The sequence below is a fragment of the Sapajus apella genome, unplaced genomic scaffold (assembly GCF_009761245.1).
Source record: "Sapajus apella isolate SASKATOON/1434 unplaced genomic scaffold, GSC_monkey_1.0 scaffold236, whole genome shotgun sequence".
Classification (NCBI taxonomy): Eukaryota; Metazoa; Chordata; class Mammalia; order Primates; family Cebidae; genus Sapajus; species Sapajus apella.
This window is the reverse complement of record NW_022437176.1, coordinates 1-24,369: the sequence shown is the minus strand read 5'-3', so window position 1 is coordinate 24,369 and position 24,369 is coordinate 1.

Below are 24,369 nucleotides of genomic sequence, written 5' to 3'. Positions count from 1 at the left end.
GGGAGATTCAGATCCACTGGTACAGGTATTTTAAATCCTGGAGCCAAAATATGGGTACAGTATCAATCAGATCCCACCCCTAAGGATGGCATCCTGGTAGCTATGGGAGCAGAAAATGAAGGCATAGTACAATTTCTTAAAGATGAAAAACAACATCATGTTCCCCTCCATTTCTCTTATTACAAAGAATAACCTGTCTCCTAATGGTCAGCACCTGTGTTTTTGTGTCTGAGGCCAAGAATAAATTCACCAACTGAGTAGCCACCACTGCAACAGAAACTAACTGCAGTCAGTGTTGGCTATGCGTGGAGTTGCCATAGGCCAACAGGAATTGGCTACCTTGGAGAATCATCCCTGTATCTTACTGCATACTGAGTGTTATGTGTATATCCCTGACAATTTTCACAATATTGCTCTTTTTGCAAAGCCATGGTAGGTGTGATTTTTCATTAATTGTTCTTTTAATTCTCCTGTGCTTACTCTGTATCTGTAATCTATATCAGCTATGCCTTCCCCATGTACCTGTAAGGGTATTTTTCTACAGTCAAGTATCAAATTGAGGCCAAATGTGGAAGAAAAGTTAAATATTAAATTTGAATTCAATTGAACATGAACACAAACAATGCTCACCAGTCCCAGAACAGGTTGTGTGAGCTTCTTGAGGTAATCATTCAGCACTGTTTTGGAGAAATCTCTATTTCAATCAATTTCTATTTGTTAGTTACTGTAAAACAACAGACAATCACAAAAACAAGTTGAATTTTCTGTGTTTTTTGAGCTCAGTAGTAAAGGGCTCTCGTTACTGGGCCTCATGCCAAACAGCTTGTTACAAAAAGAGCTAGGGTCTCAGGTGGCATTAGAGCTTCATGAGCTCTCTCCTCATCTGTGCACGGGTGGCTGTCTGACTCTGGAGCCCAGGCTGTTGCTTCTTGACCTGGTGATACTTCCTCCATAGTCTGGTGAGTGTGTGTGTGTGTGTGTGTGTGTGTGTGTGTATGCATATTCCCTTCTCCCCACCTCTTATCAATTTATTTATATTATTTGCTTATTCTATCTGTATTGCCATATGCTTGGGATAAAGACTGTTTACCCTTAAAAGTATCGCATGTGCCTTTTATTCTCCCTCATGTGTTTCCCACACAGAACACATGCCTGGCTAATTTTTATATTTTTAGTAGAGATTGGGTTACACTATGTTGGCCAGTTTGGTCTTCAGCTCCTGACCTCAGGTCATCTGCTAACCTCGGCATCCCGAAGTGCTGGTATTACAGATGTGAGACACCATGTCCAGCCATGAGGAGGTATTTCTCTAAAGAAAACATACAAATGGCAAACAGGCATATAATCATTGCTAAACATCAGTGAACCTCAGAGAAATGCAAAGCAGAACTACAATAAGATATTATCTCATGCCAGTTGAAATGTTTTATATCCAAAAGAGAGAGAATAACAAGTGCTGATGAGGATGAGGAGAAAACATTTGTGCAGTCTTGGTGGGAATGTAAATTAGTACAACCACTATAAAAAACAGTTTGAAGATTCCTCAAAAAAGTAAAACTTGAGCTACCACACCTACCATATAACCCAGCAATCCCAGGGCTGTGTATGTACTGAACAGAAAGAAAATCAGTTTGTTGCTGCACTGATTACCATAGCTAAGATTTGAAAGCAAACTGTCTACAAATGAGTGTATTTTTTAAAAAGTAGTACATATATACAATGAAGTAGTATTAAATCATAAAAATGAGATTTTGTCTTTTGCAACAATATGAATAACAGTATGTTAAGTGAAATAAGCCAGGCACAGAAAGACAAACATCGCATATTCTCACTTATTTGTGGGATTTAAAAATCAAAACAATTGAACTCATGGACATAGAGAGCAGAAACATAGTTTTCAGAGGCTAAGCAAAATAGAGCGGGCTGAGAGAAAGGTGGGGATGGTTAATCGGTACAATAAATAAGACCTACTATTTGATAGCAAAACAAGATGATTATACTCAATAATAATGTAATTGTACATTTTAAACTAGCTAGGAGAGAATAATCAGAATTTAAAACAAAGAATAAATGCTTGAGTGAGTGGGTATCCCATTCTATATGATGTAATAGTTATGCATTTCATGCCTGTATCAAAACATCTCATGTACCCCATAAATATATAAACCAACCATGTACCCCAAAAAATTACAAAATAAATAAATAAAATAAAATAAAAATAATTGAAAAATAAAATATCATAGAATTAATTAGACCCAGAAATATAAGAGGATTTTAATAAAATGAAAATGTCTATGTAATAATCATAAAGTGAGAAGAAAGCCATACTGTATTCCCATTTTTGTTTCTAATCTATATTTTTTCTACTTTCAAGTTGTTGAACTTTCTTCTTTTCATTGCTAATTATATTTTAATGTGATTAGTCTGGGATATTTCTTTCTATATTTTTCAGTTTTTTCATAATTTTTCTCTAACTTTTAGATTTTATATTTACGACCCTTATGTTTTTGGTAAAAGCCTATTCAGATATTTGCCTATTTTTAAATTAGATTATTTAATTATTTTCTGTTTAGTTTTTTGTTTCTGTTTATCAATCGCTTGTCGGCTGTGTAGTTTATAAATATTTTCTCTCATTTCTTTTTCTTTTTCTTTTTTTTCTTTTGAGACAGCATCTCTCTCTGTTGCCCGGGCTGGAGTGCAGTGGCAAGATCTCAGCTCACTGCAAACTCTGTCTCCCAGGTTTAAGCGATTCTCACTCCTCACACTGTCTAGTAGCTCGGATTAAAGGAACTCACCACTGCACTCAGCTAGTTTTTGCATTTTTAGTATAGACGTGGTTTCACCATGTTGCCAGGCTGGTCTCAAACTCCTGACCTAAGGTGATCAACATGCCTCAGCCTCCCCATGTGCTGGGATTACAGGCATGAGTCACCGTGCCCTGCAAATATGATATTATTTATACAATAGAATGTTAGCCATAAAATAAATACAGTACTGATATGTGCTACAACATGGATAATAAATAAAAACATATATGTCTAATGAGAAAAGTGAAAGAAAAAAGGTCAAATATTATATTATTTTATTTCTATTAAATTACTAGAATAGACAGCTAGAAATAGAGAACAGATAAGTGGTTACCAGGGAAATTGGATGGGAGAATAAGAAATCACTGCTTAATGGGTATGACTTTATCTTTGGTAAAAGGGTGATAAAACTATTTTGGAATCTGATAGTGATGGCAGTTGTGTAGCCTTGTAAATTACCTGGAAAACACTGAATTTTACACTTAACATGGGTTCGTATATTGAACTCTATGTTATGTGAATTTTAGCTGACTAAAACAATTTAACAAACAAAGAAAATACGCTATGAAATAGGAGGGCAAATGAGGGAGCCCTACAGACTCCAGGACAATGTGAGGGGCCCCAGAAGCCTCCCGTGCTTCCCTGTTTGCCTCCACTGTTCTGAGGTATCCAGTTAACTTCCAAGGCCTCCTCAGCCCAGCCTGGAAAATGACTCTGGCTCCGCTTTCCAAAAAGAAGCCCAAAGCTCTGATAGGGATGATTTTGTCCTTGGACCTCAGAGCAGTGGTGTGAGGCTCCGCCACATTCTACATTAGTTTGTGTGCTCTATCCCACAAGTTTCCAGGCCACTTTCTGCTGTGAAACACCTTCAGAGGATGAAGAGCACTTTCCAAGGGTCTAAGAGTACAGTGGATAATTAATAGACAACAAGATCAACTCAGTTTTTTTTTTTCTTCCTGATGCGAAAATCTTCGATAAAATACCGGCAAACTGAATCCAACAGCACATCAAAAAGTTTATCCATCACAATCAAGTCAGCTTTATCCCTGGAATGCAAGCCTGGTTCAACATATGCAAATCTATAAATGTAATCCACCACTTGTTTAAGCCTTTGAAATTTAGTGGTCACCCAACCTCAATTGTGTAAATTTATAGAGAAAAAATGTGAGGGTTTCACTACTGTATTCCTCTTCATATTGGGTATAGGGAGATTTTTCCTAAATTTAATTATGTGAAGCATTGAATCCAGAAACCAAAGTTTTGTCCTCTGAAGTCTTTCCTGGGGTTGGCTAGAGCCCAGGCAGATTCATGAGAGCCTTGTGGCTCCTGAGCCATCAGCCTGTTATCTTTTCCCCTCCACATTTTATGTGTCCTGAGCATGTTACCAGGAGATGGGGTGCCCCTACCCCATGGCAAAGCTGCCCCCATCATTTATCTTTTCTCTTCTTGTCACTCCATCAGTGTTAACTCCTCTTATGACCTTTAACCTGAGAAGTCGTGTGTGTGTGTGTGTGTGTGTGTGTGTGTCTGTGTGTCTGTGTGTCTGTGTACACACAAACCTGTGCAAGTCTAATGGTACAAACACGAGTTTGCTTCATATAATGAGAAAATTGGCAAAAATCCCCAGGATCTCAGGGACTCATTCCCAAAGCAAACCCCATGACAGAGTTGAGCCCTGGACTAGGAGGTCAGAATGCTTTTTCATCCTCCGGACTCTGCCCACTTTATGTTCTCTGGCCAGTCTCTGCTTCTCTTAGGACTTCAGTTTTCCAGTTATCCAATGAGATGTTAGATGTTAAAGTGCTTAAGCCATAGCTCAGCATGCACATGGTCCAAGCTCCCTACCAACCAGGTTAGGTGTAGCAGGGCTGTGATCAGGGCGTGCCCAGATCTTCCTCACTTGGGCAGAAATAGATGGATTTAGCACTGGGCAGACAAACATTCTGTTCAAGAAATGTCATGCACACAGGATGTTTCAAACCCACGGACAATGCGTGCATGTGAGCCCCACTTCCATCCCCCAACAGCTTCCCATGGAGCATACCAATATGTTCCCTGTCCTCTGCATCTGGAAAGTGGTGACATTCTCACTCAACACATGGACTGACAGGACCTTTGTGGTGTAGTCCCACAAAGAGAATTTGAGATGCTATTAACTGTACAAGGTACTATGGATGTGGGCCATGTAAACTTTTTAAACTTTTATCTCATTCTGTACATTGTCTGCTTACTCTGTTGATAGTTTCCTTTGCTGTGCAGAAACTCTTTAGTTTAATTAGATCTCATTTGTCAATGTTTTCTTTGTTCTAATTGCTTTCAGCGTCTTCATCATAAATATTTGCCCGGGCCTATATCCTGAATGGTATTATTTAGGTTGTCTTCCAAAGTTTTTATGGTTTTGGGTTTTACATTTAAACTCTCCTGAGTTAATGTTTGTATATAATGTAGGGAAAAAATTTGCTTTCTTTCTATTTTTAAAATTTTATTTTAAGCTCTGAAATTCAAGTGCAGAGCATGTACGTTTTTTACATAGGCATACGTGTGCCATTGTGGTTTGCTGCACCTATCAACCCAGCATCCAGTCTTTAAGCCCATATGCATTAGCTATTTATCCCAATGCACTTTGCCCCTTGCCCCTCACTCCTCGAATAGCCACGGTGTGTGTTGTTTCCCTCCCAGTGTCCATGTGTTCTTATTGTTCAACTTCCACTTATGAGTGAGGATATGCCATGTTTAGTTTTCTGTTCCTGTGTTAGTTGGCTGAGGATGATGGAGTAAGGGGTTCACTTTCAATTTTCTGCATGTGGCTAGTAGTTACACCAGCACCATTTATTGACTAGGTATGGAGTCCTTTTTCCATTGCTTGTTTTCGTTAGGTTTGTCAAAGAGCAGATATCTGTAGGTGTGCAGTCTTATTTCTGGGTTCTCTATTCCATGACATTGGTCTATGTGTCTGTTCTTGGACCAGTACCATATTGTTTTGGTTACTGTAGCCTTATGGCACACTTTGAAGTCCGGTAGGGTGATGCCTCCAGCTTTGTGCTTTTTGCTTGTGTTGTCTTAACTGTTCAGGACTTTTTTGGCTTCAAAAACGTTTTAAAATAGAGTTGTCGAGTTTTGTGAAAAATTTCAGTGGCATTTTAATGGAAATTGTATTAACTCTATGAATTTCTTTGGGCAGTGTGGCTTTTTTAAAAATAGCAATTCTTCCTATCGATAAGCATGTAATGCTTTTCTATTTGCTTATGTCATGTCTGATTTCCTTGGATAGTGGTTTATAGTTCTCCTTGTGGAGACCTTTCAGTTTCCTTGTTATATACATTCCTTGGTATTTTATTCTTTTTGTGGCAATTGTGAAAGAGAGTTCATTCATGATTTTGCTCTTGGCTTGACTATTTTTGGTGTATAAAAATGTTAGGGCTAGTGATTTTTGCATATTAATTTTGTATCTTGAGACTTTGGCAACGATGTTTATCAACTTAGGAAGCTTTGGGGCTGAGCTGATATGGGTTTTCTAGATATAAAATTATGTCATCTGCTATCAGGGGTAGTTGAAATTCCTCTCTTCTGATTTGAATGTCTGTTATTTCTTTCTCTTACCTGATTGCTCTGGCCAGTACTTCCAATACTGGCTTAAATAGGAGTGGTGAGAGAGGGCATCTTTTTCTTATGCTGGTTCTAAAGGAAAATCCTTTCAACTTTTGCCTTTTCAGCATGATGTTGTGTGTGGTTTTGTCATATATGGTTCTTATTATTTTGAGGTATGTTTTTTCAATACCTAGTTTATTGAGAGTTTTTAACATGAATGCATGTTGGATTATATTGAAAGCTTTTTCTGCATCTATTCAGACAAACCATGTGGCTTTTGTCTTTAGTTCTGTTTATGTGATGAATCACGTATTGATTGGTGTATGTTAAATTAATCTTGCATCCCATGGATGAAGCCTACCTGACTGTGGTGAATAATCATTTTGATGTGCTGCTGGATTAAGTTTGACACTATTTTGTTAAAAATATTTGCATCAATGTTCATCAAGAATATTGGCCTAAAGTTTTCTTTTTGTCTTGTGTCTCTGCAAGGTTTTGGTACCAGGATGATGTGGTCTTATAAAAAGCATTAGGCAGAAGACTCTTTGTTTTCATTTTTTGAAATAATTTTAGTAGGAATTGTACCAGTTATTCTTTGTAAATCTGATAGTATTCAGCTGTTAAACTTTGGTTCTGGGCTTTTTGTGATTGGTAGGATATTTGTTACTGCCTCAATTTCAGAGCCTGTTATTTGTGTTTTCAGGGATTCAATTTATTCATGGTTTAGTCTTGGAGGGTGTATGTATCCAGAAATTTATCCATTTGTACTAGATATTTTAGCTTATGGGCATAGAGTTGTTTATAATCTTTTCTGATGGTTATTTTTATTTCTGTGCATTCAGTGGTCACCCTTACTATTTCTCATTGTGTTTATTTAAATTTTTTTTATCTTTTCTTCCTTATTAGTTTATCTGGTTGTCTGTCTATATAATTAGTTTTTAAGAAAAAACCAGCTTCTGAATTTGTTGATCTTTTGAATTATTTGTTATATTTCTATCTCCTTCAGTTCAGCTCTGATTTTGGTTAATTCTTGTCTTCTACTAGCTGTAGAATTTCATTGCTCTTATTTCTGTAGTTATTTCAGTTGTGATGTTAAGTTGTTAACTTGACTTTCTGGCTTTTTAATGTGGGCATTTAGTGCTATAAATTTTTCTCTTAACACTGTTTTAGCTGTGTCCTAGAGATTCTGTTATGTTTTGTCTTTGCTTTCACTGGTTTCAAAGAATTTCTTAATACTTGCATTAATTTCATTATTAACCTAACAGTCATTCAGGAGCAGGTTATTCGATTTCTGCTTAACTTTATGGTTTTTGGTACATTTCCTTTTCTTCTGCTCTAATTTGATTGTGTTGTGGTCTGAGACAGTGTTTATTATGATTTTAGTTCTTTGGCATTTGCTGAGGAGTGTTTCACTTCAGACTATGTGACAGATTTCAGAAATAGTGCCATGTGGTGATGAGAAGAATGTACATTCTGCTGTTTTGGGGTGGAGAGTTCTGTCAATATTCATCACATCCATTTGATCCAGAGCTAGGTTCAGATCCTGAATATCTTTTTAAATTTTCTGTCTCAATAATCTGCCTAATATTGTCAGTGGGGTGTTAAAGTCTGCCACTATTACTGTGTGGGAGAGGGGTCTAAGTCTCTTTAAAGATCTCTAGAAATTTATTACATGAACCTGGGTACTCTTGTGTTGGATGCACATATATTTAGAATAGTTAGTTTTTGTTGAATTGAATCCTTTGCCATTATATAATGACTCTCTTTGACTTTTTTTGTTTGTTTGCTTGTTTGTTTTGTTTCTTCCTGTGTTGGTTTAAAGTCTATTTCATTAGAAACTAGAATTGCAACCTTTGCTTTTTCTGTTTTTCATTTGCTTGGTAAAGTTTGCTCCATCCCTCTATTTTTAGCCTATATGTGTCACTTCATTGAGCCTATATGTGTCACTCCATGTGAGATGAGTGTCTTGAAAACAGCATGCCAATGGGTCTTAGTTCTTTATCCACTTTCCACTCTGTGTGTTTTAATAGTGGCATTTAGCCCACTTACATTTAAGGTTATTATTGTTATATGTAGATTTCATTTTGTTATCTTGATGCTAGCTGGTTATTTTGCAAACTTGTTTATGTTGCTAATTGATACTGTCAATTGTCTGTGTACTTCAGAGTGTTTTTGTAGTGGCTGGTAATAATTTTTTATTTCAACTTTGGAGTATCTGATAATTATATGTCTTTGGTATGATCTTTTCATGGAGTATCTTACTAGAGTTCTCTGCATTTTCTGGATGTCAGTGTTGGCCTGTATAACAAGGTTGGAAAAGTTCTCATGGATGATATACTGAAATATTTTTTCCAGATTGGTTTCGTTCTCCCCAGCTCTTTTTTTTTTTTTAGATGGAATTTTGCTCTTGTTGCCCAGGCTGGAGTGCAATGGCATGATCTCATCTCACCACAACCTCTGCCTCTCAAGTTCAAGCAATTCTCCTGCCTCAGCCTCTCGAGTAGCTGGGATGACAGGCATGCACCACCATGCCCAGCAAATTTTGTATTTTTAGGAGAGATGGGGTTTCTCCACGTTGGTCAGGCTGGTCTCAAACTCCCAACCTCAGATGATCTGCCCACAGATCATCCTCAGCCCCCCAAAGTACTGGGATTACAGGCATGAGCCATTATGCCAAGCGTCTCCCTAACTCTTTCACATATACTAATCAGTCATAGACTTGGTTTCTTTACATAATCCCATATTTCTCAGAGATTTTCTTAATTTCTTTCATTCTTTTTTTCTATTGTTGTCTGCCTGTCTTATTTCAGAAACACAGTCTTCAAGCTCTGAGATTCTTTCCTCTGCTTGGTCTATTCTGCTACTAATACTTGCGATTGCATTATGAAATTATTGTATTGTGTTTTTCAGCACTATCAGGTGGATTAAGTTCTTCCCTATTCTGGATAATTTGTTTATCAGCTCCTGAAATATTATATATATTGTAATCTTTAACTTTCTTGCATTGAGTTAGAACATGTTCTGTTAGCTCAGTGAAGTTCATTCTTATCCACATACTGGAATCTACTTCTGTTATTTCAGTCGTCTCAACCTCAGCCTTACTCTGAAAGCTTGCTGGAAATGTGGTCATTTTTGGGAAAGAAGGCACTCTGATTTTTGAGTTTTTAGTATTCTTGAGCTAATTATTTCTCACATTTGTGTGCTTATCTACCTTTAATCTTTGAGGTTGCTGACCTTTGAATTGATTTTTGTTTATTTGTTTGTTTTCCTTTTAACATTTTGGCTCTTTTGTGTGGGCTGTTTACAGTTTGTAGGGCTTCTGCTCCAGTCTCTAGTCACCTCACATTTCCCAGTAACTGGAAGTATCACCAGTGAAGTCTGTAAAACAAGAAAATATAGGAGCCCACCACTTTGGGAGCTCCATCCCAGGGGAGGTGCGGACCTGTTGCTGGTTAAACACTCCTGTAGGAGGTACCTGGAGACCCTGGTTGGTAGGTCTCACCCAGCAAAGAGGAACAGAATTGGAGACACACTTAAAGAAGCCACCTAGATTCACTTTCATAGATCAGCTATGCTGTGCTGCTACCATTTCTACCCCTTATCAGGTTGGGTTTTCCATAGCCGAGAGGCTGAAAGAGCTAAGTTGCTGAAACAGCATAGATGGTAGCTCACTCCTTTCTCTAGGAACTCTCAGAAAGTTTTTAAGCCTCTGTTGGCCAGACAACATCTGGTCCACCCAGAGATGAGGAGCATATCAGGGTCCCACTTAAAGAAGCAGGCTGATTACATTATGATGGAGCCACTGTGCTGTGCTGGGGTACCCCTTCTGCTCCTGAATGATTTGGATTCTCCTAAGCACACAGGCTGGATTGGCTGAGTTGTCCAAACAGCAAATATGGGGGCCCATTCCTTCCACTGGGCACTGCATCCAGGAAGAAATCAAAACTCTGTCTGCTGGAGAATATAAAAGGGGCTGTCTGGAGGCTCTAGCAGAAGGCCCCACTGTTAGATAAAAACTGCGTCAGAGTCCCACTTCAAGAAGCAGTATGGCCACATTTTGGTAGAGTCACTGTGCTGTGCTGAGGGTTCCCTCCATCTGTCGTCAATTTTACTTGGACTCTCCTAAGTCCAGACTGGAATGGCTGAGTCATTCAAATAGCAAACATGGCAGCCTGCCCCTGCCTCCAAGAACTCTGTTTCATCCCAAGTAGGTGCAACATTGTTGCTGGGGGCTGGCTAGAATTCCAAGCCAATGAGTTGTATCATCTGAGGCATCATGGAAATGGGGCCCACGGACTGACGCTGCTCAGGCCCATGGATTCAGCTTCCTCTCTAGGGATGTTTATGGAGAACTCCCACCTTGTTTGAGTTGCAGTCATCTTTCCAGAGATCCCAGAGCCAAAGTATGTAAAGCTCCTGGGATTCTGTTTGTGTCTCAGCAGCTGTTTTGCCAAGACTGTGTAGCTGTGTGTGTCAGACCAAAGGCCCTGGTGGAATGGGTTCATAAGAAAATCTCCTGAACTGAGGTTGCAGAGATCCATGAGAAAAGTGTGGCTTCCCAGGGTTACACATTTACTCACCACTTCCCTGGACAGGGCAGGTTCCCTTGGGTTTGTGTTACTTCTGGGTGAGCAGTTGCCATGCCTTTCCTTTCTCCATTCTTCATTAGTCCCAATGCAAGTACCTGGGTGTTTCAGCTGAAGGTGCTGTATTTACTTTCCCCCTTTGTTTCTTTCCATGAAAGCCACACACCGTAGCTACTTCTAATCAGCCCTCTTGGCACTCTTATCTGCTACAATGTTTTGGTAGATGGTTTTTATCCTGTAGGCTGTCTCTGGCCCTAGATGGCTGTAGGAGCACCAGCCTACACCAAAAACTATGTACATTTCAAGGAACAAGAAGGAGGAAAAATGCAAGGACAAAGTGGCTCACACCGCTGTGTCAGCTCCATCTGAGTAGTCTCCCCAAAGACCCACCAATACCTCTGATTATGCCCAGTTGTGTTGAATGTCCTCTAGTCATTGTTAGCTTCAGTGGCAGTCAGGAGCTATAATCTTGTGCTTGCTAAGTTGCTATTTGCATAAAAGTGAATCTCTGTTTTTAAGAATGAAAGAAAAATAAAAACTGTGGCAATGACTAGCGCTCTTTTTCTACACTAAATTCAAAGATAAACAGGAGAAGGTGGAGCTCTTCTCAGACAAAATGGGAACTCGTTTACCAAACAAAACTTCTTTTGGTGTTTATTTCTTTTCATACCAGATGAGAAAAAGTCTTGGTTCTTATAAAAACTTCCCTTATGACCGAAGGTTAGTCAAGCTTAACTGATCCCTTTATTTGACTAGGCCAATCATGACTTATTACCCTGCTTGTGGTTTAGAAACTCATTTTCAGAAATCCTGTTAAGATTGAGCAAAAATCCACATATCCTTTGCATCCAGTCAAATTCAGATTCCCCTTCCTTGATATTTAAGTCCTTAGTCAGCCTGTAGCCAGAATTCTGTTACAAAAAGTTCCTCTTCCTTTGGCATTTTAGCCAATGTTTTTCAGTAATTTTTATCTACTGATTTATTCTGCTTATTTTTTTTTTTTTTGAAAGGAAGAAAAAGAATTAAAAAAAAAAAAATACAGGAAAGGAAGAAAGAGGAAGAGGAAGAGGGAGAGAGAACAGAGGTGTTGCTTTATTGCCCGGGCTAGAATGCAGTCTAAAACTGGGTATGCCTGTAATTGTGTTTAATAATAGAGACATTAAAAAAAAATGAGGGAATAAAATAATTAACAAGCAGCCAACCAATATTTCATTTAAACCTGTAAATACGTGTGATGTAGTACTGATAAGAGTGTATATTTTGTGTATTTAAAGTGGAGAGTTCTATGAATGTTAATTAAGTCTACTTGTTCCAGATCTGAGTTCAAGTCCTGGATATCAATGTTAACATTCTGTCTCATTGATCTATCTAATATTGATGTTGAAGTCTCCCGCTATTATTGTGTGGGGGTCCAAGTCTCTTTGTAAGTCTTATATATCTGGGTATTTCTGTATTGGGTGCATATATGTTTAGAATCTTTAGCTCTTCTTGTTACATTGATCCTTTTATCTTTATGTAATATCCTTCTTTGCTTCTTTTGATCTTTATTGCTTTGAAATCTATTTTATCAGCAAAAATTGCAACTCCTGCTTTCTATTTATTTATTTTAGCTCTCCATTTGGTTGGTAAATTTTTCACCATCCCTTTGTTTTGAGTCTTTATGTATCCTTGCATGTGAGATGGATCTGGATGTAGCATACCAATGGGTCTTGGCTTTTTTTGCCTGTCTGTGTCTTTGGATTGGGGGATTTAGTCGATTTAAATTTAAAATTAATAACAATATATGTGTGTTTGATACTGTCATTTAATGTTAGCTGGCTGTTTTGCCCGTTAGTTGATGCAATTTCTTAAATATGTTGATGTTCTTTATTTTTTGGTATTTTTTAGAAAGGCTGATACTAGTTGTTCCTTTCTATTTGTAGTGGTTCTTTCAAAAGCTCTTGTAAAGCAGGCCTGGTGGTGATGAAATCTCTGAGTGCTTGCTTGTTCACAAAAGATTTTATTTTTCCTTCGCTTATGAAGCTTAGTTTGGCTGGATGTAAAATTCTGGGTTGAAAGTTTTTTTCTTTAAGGATGTTGAATATTGGCCCCCACTCTCTTCTGGCTTGTAGGGTTTCTACTGAGAGATCTGCTGTGAGTCTGATGGGCTTCCCTTTATGGGTAACCTGACCTTTCTCTCTGGCTGCCCTCAGTATTTTCTCTTTCATTTCAACCCTGGTGAATCTGGCAATTATGTGCCTTGAGGTTGGCCTTCTTGAGGAATATTTTTGTGGTGTTCTCTGTATTTCCTGGAGTTGAATATTGTCCTGCCTTGCTAGGTTGGGAAAGTTTTCCTGAATAATATCCTGAAGCGTATTTTCCAGCTTGGATTGATTCTCTTCGTCACATTCAGGTACACCTATCAAACGTAGATTAGGTCTTTTCACATAGTCCCATATTTCTTGGAGACTTTGCTCGTTCTTTTTTATCCTTTTTTCTCTAATCTTGTCTTTTTGTTTTATTTCATGAAGTTGGTCTTCGACCTCTGATATCTTTTCTTCTACTTGATCAATTCGGCTGTTAAAACTTGTGCATAGTTCGCAAAATTCTCGTGTTGTATTTTTCAGCTCCATTAATTCACTTATATTCCTCTCTAAATTGTGTATTCTTGTTAACATTTCGTCAAACCTTTTTTCAAAGTTCTTAGTTTCTTTGCATTGGGTTAGAACAAGTTCTTTTAATTCCCAGAAGTTTCTTATCATCCACTTTTTAAAGTCTGCTTCTGCTAATGGAACACAGTCTTTCTCCATCAGGCCTTGTTCTGTTTCTGATGAGGAACTGTGATCCCCTGTAGAGGGAGAGGCGTTCTGAGTTTGGGTATTCTCAGCATTTTTAGGCTGTTTTCTTCCCTTCGTTATAGATTTATCCATCTGTGGTCTTTATAATTACCGTCTTTATAGTTGGGTTTCTGAATGGACGTCCAACTTGTTGATTCCCGGTGCTAGAATCTGAGCAACCCACTGCTCCGGCCAAAACAGCGGCTTTAAGATTGATGGTGCTTTTCTGACTCTGCACCAAGAACCGCCACACCAAGGCAGCGGCAAAACCGCCTCACCGGCCTCAAGAGTCACGCTGGCGACAGGTGGGGCTCCTCCGCTGGGAATCTCCTGGTGTGTGAGCAACAAAAATTGATCTGAAAGTGTGGCGTCCTCTTGTTCTCTGCTCTTTCAGTGGGAGCTGCAATCCCGAGCTGCTAGTGATCAGCCATCTTGGATCTCTCCTCTCTCACGTCAAGTTATTCTGCTTATTAACTACAAATCCCGAGTTGTCTGTGTTAAGAGTCATGATCAATTTCTGAACCCTATTACAATGGCCGTAACATCAACTGCAATTGTACTAAAGTCTTTCTTCCCAATTTTTAACAAATGTCAGAATTGTTTTGATAGTTGCCCAACAAAATGTTTAAGTATAAAAACAGTTTTAAGTTCCCCCAAAAAACTCACGTGAACTACTGTGTAGTTGTATCTGCCTGACCCTTGTAAGTGTGTCCAAAAAAGGACATTTTTATTCAAATGGGATGAGAGTGGAAGATACAGGAAAGTGGACTTTGTAGAAATAATGGTCCCTATAGACAATTTGTAGAAGCAGAATCTGTAAATCGTGTTATAAAAAATCAGGTAATTTTTATTTAAATATAGTGATCCTGATAAAAATAATTCAATTTAATTAAAAAATAGAGCAGATTAACTTGAATTAGTTACATTTTTGTAGAATATAAATCCATGAAGTTAAAACGTCCTATCTAAGTTTGCTCTGGAAAACACATTCTCAAATAAATAAAATCTGTTTTATTTGATTATTTAATTATTTGATTTTATCTGTTTATTAAATCCATAACAAAATTATTTTGTGTGGTTCAAATTCTCTAATATAACACAGTATGGTAAAAATGGAAGGGTAAAAATTGCAAGACCAAGTTAACATTTGTCATCTTAAATAGTCATTCTTACAGTAATAAGAATGCATTTTAAATTAATTCAGTAACTAGGTATTTAAGTGCATGTTTTAGCTCATGCTGAAGTGTCAGATATCACCCCACTAATTTACAGTAGATTAACAGCACATTTTATCACACATAACTGTGCTGTTGGGTGACCAAGCTGAAAAGACCCCTCCTCTCCATGTAGTCATTCAGGAACTCAGAGTTCTTTCATTATTTGTCCTCACTGTTCATGAATCTAAAAATATAGACTTGATTTGATATGATTTGATTTGATAATGGAAAGCATGGTAAGTCCACTGGATTCCATAAACATGAGCATATTGCTACACTTTGGCTGTGAAGTGGATTTCTTGGTCTGAGCAATGCAGAGTGGAATATCATGTGGGTTATCAAATGATTCTGTGAGTCCATGGATGGCAGTTTTGGCAGAAAAATTTCATGCAAGGGAAACAAATTTGTATCCATGGTGAGAGCTTAGTCCATTGATTACAAACTGTTTCGCCTTATATTATATAAATAATTCAGTCTAATAAATGTACTACCAGGCACCTGGAGAATCATCGTAGAAATGACATCTTATCAAAAACTCAATGTTGATCTGTGGTGCTGTCAGATTGAACACTCAGAATTGGCTGTATCCAGACTGGCATTTGGGATTCAAAGTTCAAGTTGCTTAGGCTTTGCATTGCTTCTATTTCTGCTATTATGTTCACCTTTTTCATAAGTCCATGGGGTGATGACAGTGGTGGCAGGAAAATAAGAACGACCGATACCCACAGAACAAGTCATTCTGTCCACGTTATTATTAACATCCTGCTCTGATGCGGTCACTCCATGGTGGGTATTCACAGGGAACATACATATTTTTATGTAATTTACCCAGTGAGAGATGTTGATCCACCAAATTCTTTCCATTTTTTTCATGAATTCTGTAATCATATTTTCTACATATCGCTGACCATCTAGCCAATTGATGAGCCATAGACATGTTGCAGGAGTAGGGATTATAGAATCTCAAATTCCTGGTCTTAAGCAGTCACTGCCTCAGCCTCTGAAGTAGCTGAGACAACATGTGCACAACACAATGCCCAGCTAATTTGTGTTATTTTTAGTAGAGATGGGATTTGGCTGTTTTCCAGGCTGGTTTCACAGTACCTGCCTCAAGCAATTTTCCCAGCTTGGCCAGCAAAGTGCTGGCACTAAAGGCATAAACCACCACAATCGGCACCTATAATTTGATATTTTAAACAATACTATATAGCGAAAGCTATCACAAAGGTATCTAGGGAATGAAAGCTTACAATCACAGTGTAAAATTGTACACATATAATGCGTGCTCATATGTTCTTATATACTTGCATTTGTGCATAGTTGCATTTTCTGAGAAACAGTACTTTATTGCTACGAGGCTGGGACAGCATTCATGTTCTTCTGGTGATGTCGAATATTGAAATTCCAGGATTCATGGAACAAGATTTCTAACTGATTCACAAGAGGTTGAACATTGTGAAACACGATTATGTAATAAGCACTGTGGAAGAAACAACTGGCCCATGGACAACAGAGAGTGTGCACACTGACTTATCTGTGAAATGTTTTGTTCAGAGCACATATTTTATTCACTTCCTTCTATGGTGACACATATTGCTACTCGGAGTTGGTGAGAGATTGAAGCTATGGTCAACTGTGAAACTCTGAAGGCTGGCCTTCTGTCTGAGGTAGCTCCTGCCTCTATCCATACCTGTGTGACACACCAGTAGAGCACTCTTCTCTCTGGATAAATGGTAGTCCTGGATGATCCGATGGGCAGAGAGTGAGGCTGTTACTCCCAGGGGCTCTGTTTGAATTGTTTTTGGAACCGTCTGGGAGGATGTCCTTCATCCAGATATATTGTGCAAGGGGAATCACGAGAAACGCTCTATCCCATGTGCCTCCGTCCCCTCCACTTCTTCGCTTACCCCTCCATCAGGGATCCCACTTATTCCAGAATGACACTTGTTTTGGTTGTCGTTGGGCGTCACCTAGCGGCGTCCCATATTGAAAATTTAAGGAGCGTTCGTTACCAGCCTGGCCAATATGATGAAAACCTGTATCTACTAAAAATACAAAAATTAGCCAGGCATGGTTGTGGTTGCCTGTAATCCCAGCTACTCAGGACGCTGAGACAGGGGAATTGCTTGAACAAGAAAGACAGAGGTTGCAGTGAGCCAAGATGGTGCCATTTCTCTCCAGCCTGGGCAACAAAAAATCCTCTGTCTCAAAAAAAATAAAGAATAAAAATTAAAGAAAAGAACATTTAAGAAGCACAGAACAGAAAAAGCTCTGGTGGCCTGTGCACAGCTCACTCACTGCAATGGTGAATTTCTGGGCTTATCCACTCCTCCTGCCTCAGCTTCCTGCTTTGCTGAGAATATAGGCACGTTCCACAATGCTTGGCAATTTCTTACAGTAGTGCTATCTCTCTCGTTGTGTTGCCCAGGTTAGTCTCAAATTCCTGGCCTCTAGCCATTCTTCTACCTTGGTCTGTAGAAGTGCTAGAATACAGGCATGAGCCACTGTGCCCATTCCTATAATTTGATATTTTTAACAATACTGTCTAGTGAAATCCATCACGAAGACATTTGGCAAAAGAAAGCTCTCTGTCATGATATAAAGTTGTATACATATGGTGTGCTCACGTGAGCGTATGTGTGTGTCTGAGTGCTTTCTGAGAAATGGTATTCTTTTCCCCAGGGGCATTGGTTGAAGAGCTGTGGGGACTGTCTGGGAGGGTGCTCTTGGCCAGAAACGTAATCCAACAGAAATCAGAAAACTGGCGACCCCATGAGTCTCCATATCCTTCCCCATGGTTGCCCACCCCTAAACCAGGGATCCCACTCATTCCTGGCTGGTACGTCGTTCGCTTGTCATCTGGCGTCACCTAGCGGTCACTTTTATTGAAAAGGTAGGTGTTAAACTTCCAGGCAAAACTTCTGGCTGCCTGAGAACAACCAGGTAAAACTGTGGTTTCTCTGGATCCCCACCCACCCTGACCTCAGAGGCACTCCTTCCCACAATGCCTCCTTGCCTAGGAAACCTACAAGCTGGCTGGGCCAGATGGTCCTTTTATTATTAATTTTAATTTTTTTAATTTTTTATTTTTTTTTGAGACTGGGTTTTGCTTTTGTTGAAAAAGGTTGGAGTGCAATGGAGCCATCTGGGCTCACTACAACTTCTGAGTTCAAGCGATACTCTTACCTTGGCAAAATAAATTTTCTTATTAACTGAGACCTTTCTCAAGTTTTCAGGGTTCACAGTGATAAGTGCATTGTAGCTCCACCATAAGACTCATCAGTAACAAGAACTATCCTAAATCTCTACAGATGCAGCAAAGCCGGGTATGTGTAAACCATATGATACTAAATGGCAGTTCCTAGAAATAAATGACTGCATGTTGGGAAAAAACAATGAATCTCCCACCTTTTAAAGAAGCCATAATACTGAATTATTTGTCATTTCCAGAGTCAGCTTTTTCTCTGAGTCATCCCCACCCAGCTTGGAAACATTCCAGAGTGAGCCACAGTGCCTCCAGCCTTTGCTCCTCCCCCTTTTGTCCCCTGGACCTTCCCGTCAACCCTTGCCAGCAATCACATTCCTAATGCAGCAAAAGAAGATGGAAGCCCTGAAGAGAGTTCTCTTTTCTTTCTTTCTCAGTGCAATGGCACGAACTCGGCTCACTGCAAATTCCACCTCCTGGGTTCCAGAGATTCTCCTGCCTCCGCCTTCTGAGTAGCTGGCATTACAGGCGCCCACTACCACGCCCGGCTACTTTTTGTTTTTTTAGTAAAGTGGGGTTTCTCCGTGTTTGCCAGGCTGGGATTACAGGCTTGAGCCCCCGCACCAGGTGAGTTCTCTTTTCTTTATGAAGGGCAAGGCAAACTAGAATGGATTCACCCCAGAGCAGTGCGCGTTCTTGGAAACCATCATGGTTAGACCAGTGGGAGACAGGTTAGTTTTACTGTATGTGTGCCCCATGTGTTGTTGCCTATGTTGCTACCATGGAAAACCTACTCAGTACACTAGAAACCGCAGGTTCAGACGTTTGGCGTATGAGCTTGGCTGAGTAGCCAATGGGGTGAAGCTATCATCTGTGGGATTATTACTGAAGGATCTAAGTCAGAATCCTGCCCAGGCGGAATGATAGGGCAGCTGCAGATCATTGGTTAGCCTCAGTAAGTCTCCTTCATACCCGCCAGCGGGCCTGTCCACCACGGGTATCCCTGGGACTGGGATCCATTTTGGATAGCCCCTCTTCTTGGGAAATGAGGTGTGGCCAGAAAGACTGACATCCCCTGGCCCATTACATAACCAGTTGTGGGAAACCTGATGTTAAACTATTCCTAGATGCCCTGCTTCTCGGGTCAGGGTTTTTTTGTTTTTTGTTTGTTTGGTTTTTTGGGGGGTTTTTTTGGAGATAAGGTCACACTCTCACTCACACTGGAGTGCAGTGGCATGATCTCAGCTTACTGCAACCACCGCTTCCCCGGTTCAAGCAATTCTCCTGCCTCAGCCTTCTGAGTAGATTCGATTACAAGCATACATTACCATCCCTGGCTACTTTTATTTTTTTTAAGACGGAGTCTTTCGATGTCACCCAGACTGGAGTCCGCTGGGGCCATCTTGGTGCACTGTTTTCTGTGCCTCCCAGGTTCAACTGATTATCCTGCCACAGCTCACTGAGTAGCTTAGATTACAGGCATTGATCTCCACACCTGGCTAGTTTTGAAATTTTTAGTTTCCCGATGTTGGCTAGGCTGTCTGACTCTTGTGAGGACTGGTGGTCCAGTCGCCTCAGCCTCCCAGAGTCCTGGGATTACAGGACTCAGTGACCATGGCTAGTTTTGACTCAGGGATTTCTTGTTTTTCTACATTTAATTTACCGTTATTTTTATGGTTGTTGTTGCTATTGTTATTATTTGAGACGGAGTCTTCCTCTGTCGCCCGGGCTGGGGTGCAGGGGCGCGATCGCGGCTCTCTGCAACCTCCGTCTCCCGAGTCAAAGCGCTTCTACTGCCTCGGCCTCCCAGGTGAGTAGCTGGGGCTGTAGGTGGGCGCCACCGCACCCGGCTAATTTTTGTGCGTTTAGCAGAGACGGGGTTTTGCCCTGGTCGCCAGGCTGGTCTCGAACTCCGGACTTCAAGTGATCCACCCGTCGTCTCAGCCTCCCAAAGTGCTGGGATTACAGGCGTGCTGTGCACACCCACTTACGCCCGGTGTGTTATGAGCGGTTCGGCTAACATGGTAACTTTGTGGCCCCATGGTTGGGCCTTTGGTTTCCACCCTCACAGCCAGAGGCCTCCTGAGAGAGCCCTGTCCCTCGAAAGAAGGGTGGTTACCTGCAGATAGCAGCGGGGTCTTGGTCTGAAATCCTCAAAGCCTCCACTGCGATTCAGATTGGTGTATGTCTCCAACAGATGGTCCTGGTTATCTGCTCTGGTCTTTAGGAACGAATGCTCCCCTACCGAAATCTGTCACGGACACCTCCGGGACCGATGAATATGGTGGGTGCAAGTTCGGAGGTGAGGCGGGTACTTCGCTAGAGCCGAGGAGTTCAAGACCGGCCCGGGCAACAGGCTGCAGTGCATTCGTCTGGCCAAGGCCCATGGCAGCCCCCGCTTCCCGACCTCAAGCAATCTTCCCACCTCGGGCTCCAAAAAAGCTGGAACTACAGGCACCTGCCATCACGATGCCCGGCTAACTTTTTAATTGTTTTTATTTTTTAGTACAAACGGGGACTCGCTGTGTTGCCAGGGCTGGTCTCAAACTCCTGGGCTCGAGCGATTCTTTCACCTAAGTCTCCCAAGGTGTTGGGGTTATAGATGTGAGCCATGGTGTGCTGCCCTCTTTTTTATGTCTTTCATTCCCCTTCTCTCCCTCCCTCCCTCCCTCCCTCTCTCTCTCTCTCTCTCTCTCTCTCTCTCTCTCTCTCTCTCTCTCTCTCTCGCCCCCCTCCCCCACTCTCTCCCTCCCTCCCTCTCTCCTCTCTCTCTCTTTCATTCTTTTTCTATTTTTCTTTCTTCCTCCCTACTTTCTCTCATTTCTCATTATGTTTTTCTTTCTGTTTCTCTTTCTATTTTCTTTTTCATCTTTCTTCCCTTTACATCTCTGCCTCTCTTTCTTCATATTTCTTGTGCTTTATCGTCCTTACTCTCTTTCTCTTTTCTTTGTTTCTTTCCATCCCTCCATGTGTGTGTCTTTCTGCGGATTCTGAAAGAGTCTCTTCGTTCTGTACCACAAACCTCTGAGACCTTCGCTTTGTTGTTTTTCCTCCTTGCTGCGTAAAATGTGTTTGCTGTTCTTTCATTTTGGTACTCTGTCGACGGTTGAGAGTTGGCGGGGGCGGGGGAATAGAAAAGGGACTCTGACTTTGGTAGGTTTCACAAGAGACACGGGAGACCGAGGAACGTAAGATGAGTGCTTTGCTAAATGCCCTGTTTGTTCTCCCGACCGGGCTCTCGTAAGAGTACAAACACGGTTGGTGGGTTGGAAGATCTCTTTGTGGTCGTGACTCTGCTACTTTACTTGACGATAGCGGCGATGGCTCAGAAACGTGCACCCTTTTCGTGCCAATTTGGCACGGTGACAACAGATTCCAAATGGCCTATGTCTGTACCTGATGGTACCGTGTATCTGCTCTGGTGTTTAGAAAAAGGCGGAGCTTTCCCACGCCGCACCATTTCCTTGCGTTTCTCTTTTGACGTTAATTTATTCACTGACGTATTTGTTTATTTGAGATGAAGTCTCAGCTGGGGCTGTCTGCGTGCGCCTGTAAAACGAATGAATGAATGAGCGAACGAACGAACGAGTCAGTTTTCGGAAATATTTACAGGCGAGGTCGGGTGCCGCAGATAACGGCAGGGCCTTGCTCTGAAATCCTCAAGGCCTCCACTGTGATTCGGAATGGTGGATAGCTCAAGCGGACGGTCCTGTTTAACTGCTCTGGTCTTTAGGAAGGAGTGGAGCCTTCCCGTGCTCCGCCCACCTCCTTGTATGTCTTTTACGACCATCCATCCATCCATCCGTGCATTTTTTTTTTTGGACGGGGTTTCACCGTGTTGGTCAGGCAGGTCTTGAACTCCTGACCTCGGGTGGTGATCCGCCCGCTTTGGCCTCCAAAGTGCTTGGATTACAGGGGTGAGCCACCAGGCCCGGCCGCATCTATGTATTTTTTTTAAAGATGGGGTCTCCCTGTGTCGCCCAGGGTGATCCTAGGTCACTGTGACCTTGAGCTAGTGGGTTTAAAGCGATCCTCCCCTGCCTCAGCCACCTGAGGGGCTGGGCCTACAGGCTTGGGCGGGTGCCAGAACACGGCAGGACACGACGCCCGGCCGATTATCTTCCTTCTTTAGAATTGTTTTCCTCTGAGACAAGGCCCCCCGCTCGCTCTGTCGCCCGGGCTGGAGTGCAATTGCTCCCGGCCGGACCAAACTGAGGGTCGGGCTGCTTAGTCTTGCGGCCTGATGACGAGATGAAGATGAATTGGGAAAGGAGGGAGTTTTTATTTCTGTGACCGCTTACGGGGAAACGGAAGGCCTGGAAAATATCGCCAGACTGACGCAAAATTACAGAGGATGTCAGAGCCTGTATACCTTCCGAGCTCTCTGTGTACGTGTCTGTAACAGTGCGTAGTCACCTAAAGAGGGAAGCCTTTTTTTTTTTCCTTCCCCCCGGAGTCTTGCTCTGTTGGCCCAGGCTGAAGTGCAGTGGTGAGATCTCGGCTCACTGCGACCTCTACCTCCCGAGTTCCAGCGATTCTCCTGCCTCAGCCTTTCCAGGGCCTAGAGACGGGAGGTTTCCCCATGTTGACTGGGCTGGTTTGGAACTCCTGACCTCAGGTGACCCGCCCGCCTCTGCCTCTGACTACCAGAGTGCTGGGGTGAGGGGCGTGGGCCACCGGGCCCCGGCCTGCTTTTTCTTTTGTTGCTAGAAAAGAAAATAGTGTGGGCCCTCTCGCTATCACGGTACAAACTCTTCTATACCGTGCGATATGGCGCGCGCGTGCGTGCGTGCGTGGGTGCGTGCGTGCGTGCGTGCGTACGCACGTACCTACGCATGTACGTAGATGCGTGCGTTTCTGCCTGTATTGCCGAGTCACGGTACTTCCTTCCCCCGCAGGGGCTCCGCTCGATTAGTTGTGAGGAAATGCCTGGGAGGGTGCCGGGCTGACACTTGCATATGTTGTCATCGGGCGTCACCTAGCGGTCACGGTTCTTGAAAGTCTAGGTGGCGTACAGGACGCTCTGGCCTCCCGCCCACAGTCAGGAGCGATTGTGGCTTCTCTCCGCTACCCGCCGCCCCCCCTTAGAGGCCCGCCCCGCCTTGGTCCATCCGTCCCCCCCTAACTCCCTCGTTGCCCAGACGACCCCTGGAGACCCTGGCTGGGCCCGACTGATTGTTCTTCTCTTTGATCCGTTGTTTTCCCTTTCTTTCTTTCTTTCTTCGTGTCTTTTTAACCCATATGGATTCTTCTGCCTGGGTTTTATGGATGACAGCTCCACTTTAGGCCTCGTCGTTAGTGGGGACTTTCCTGATTCTCCCCAGATGCAGTGAAAGCAGGTGGATGTCAGGAGTGTGCAAGTAGGCCGGGCGTGGTGGCACACGCCTGTAATCCAAGCACTTTGGAGGCCAAGGCGGGTGGATTACCTGAGGTTGGGGGTTCAAGACCAGCGTGACCAAGACGGTGAAACCCCGTCTTTTAAAAAAAAGAAAAAAAATTTTTACAAAAAATAAAAAAAAAAAAAAAAGAAGGCCGGGCGCGGTGGCTCAAGCCTGTATGTAATCCCAGCACTTTCGGAGGCCGAGGCGGGTGGATCACGAGGTCGAGAGATCGAGACCATCCTGGTCAACATGGTGAAACCCCGTCTCTACTAAAAATGCAAAAAATTAGCTGGGCATTGTGGCGCGTGCCTGTAATCCCAGCTGCTCGGGAGGCTGAGGCAGAAGAATTGCCTGAACCCAGGAGGCGGAGGTTGCGGTGAGCCGAGATCGCGCCATTGCACTCCAGCCTGGGTAACATGAGTGAAACTCCGTCTCAAAAAATAAAAAATAAAAAAAAAGAGTGTGCAAGTACATGGCATTTCCTTCCCAGAAATCATCGAATGAGTGTGGAGGAAGAAACATGCAGTGCCCCCCTTTCAAGGCAGCGATGCCAGCAATAATTAATTAGGTGTCATTGCTGGAGTCGCCTTGTTTCCTGAGTTGCCCTCCGTGCCCACCCCAACCCCAGGCTTTAAAACATTCTAGAATAACCAACTGTGCCTCCATCCCTTCCCCTTCCTCTTTCTGTTGCCTCCTGCTCCCCTCGGTTTCTCTCCTTCCACTCAGGCATTACCCCCCTCTTTCTCTCTCTGTCTCTGTCTCTCTCTTT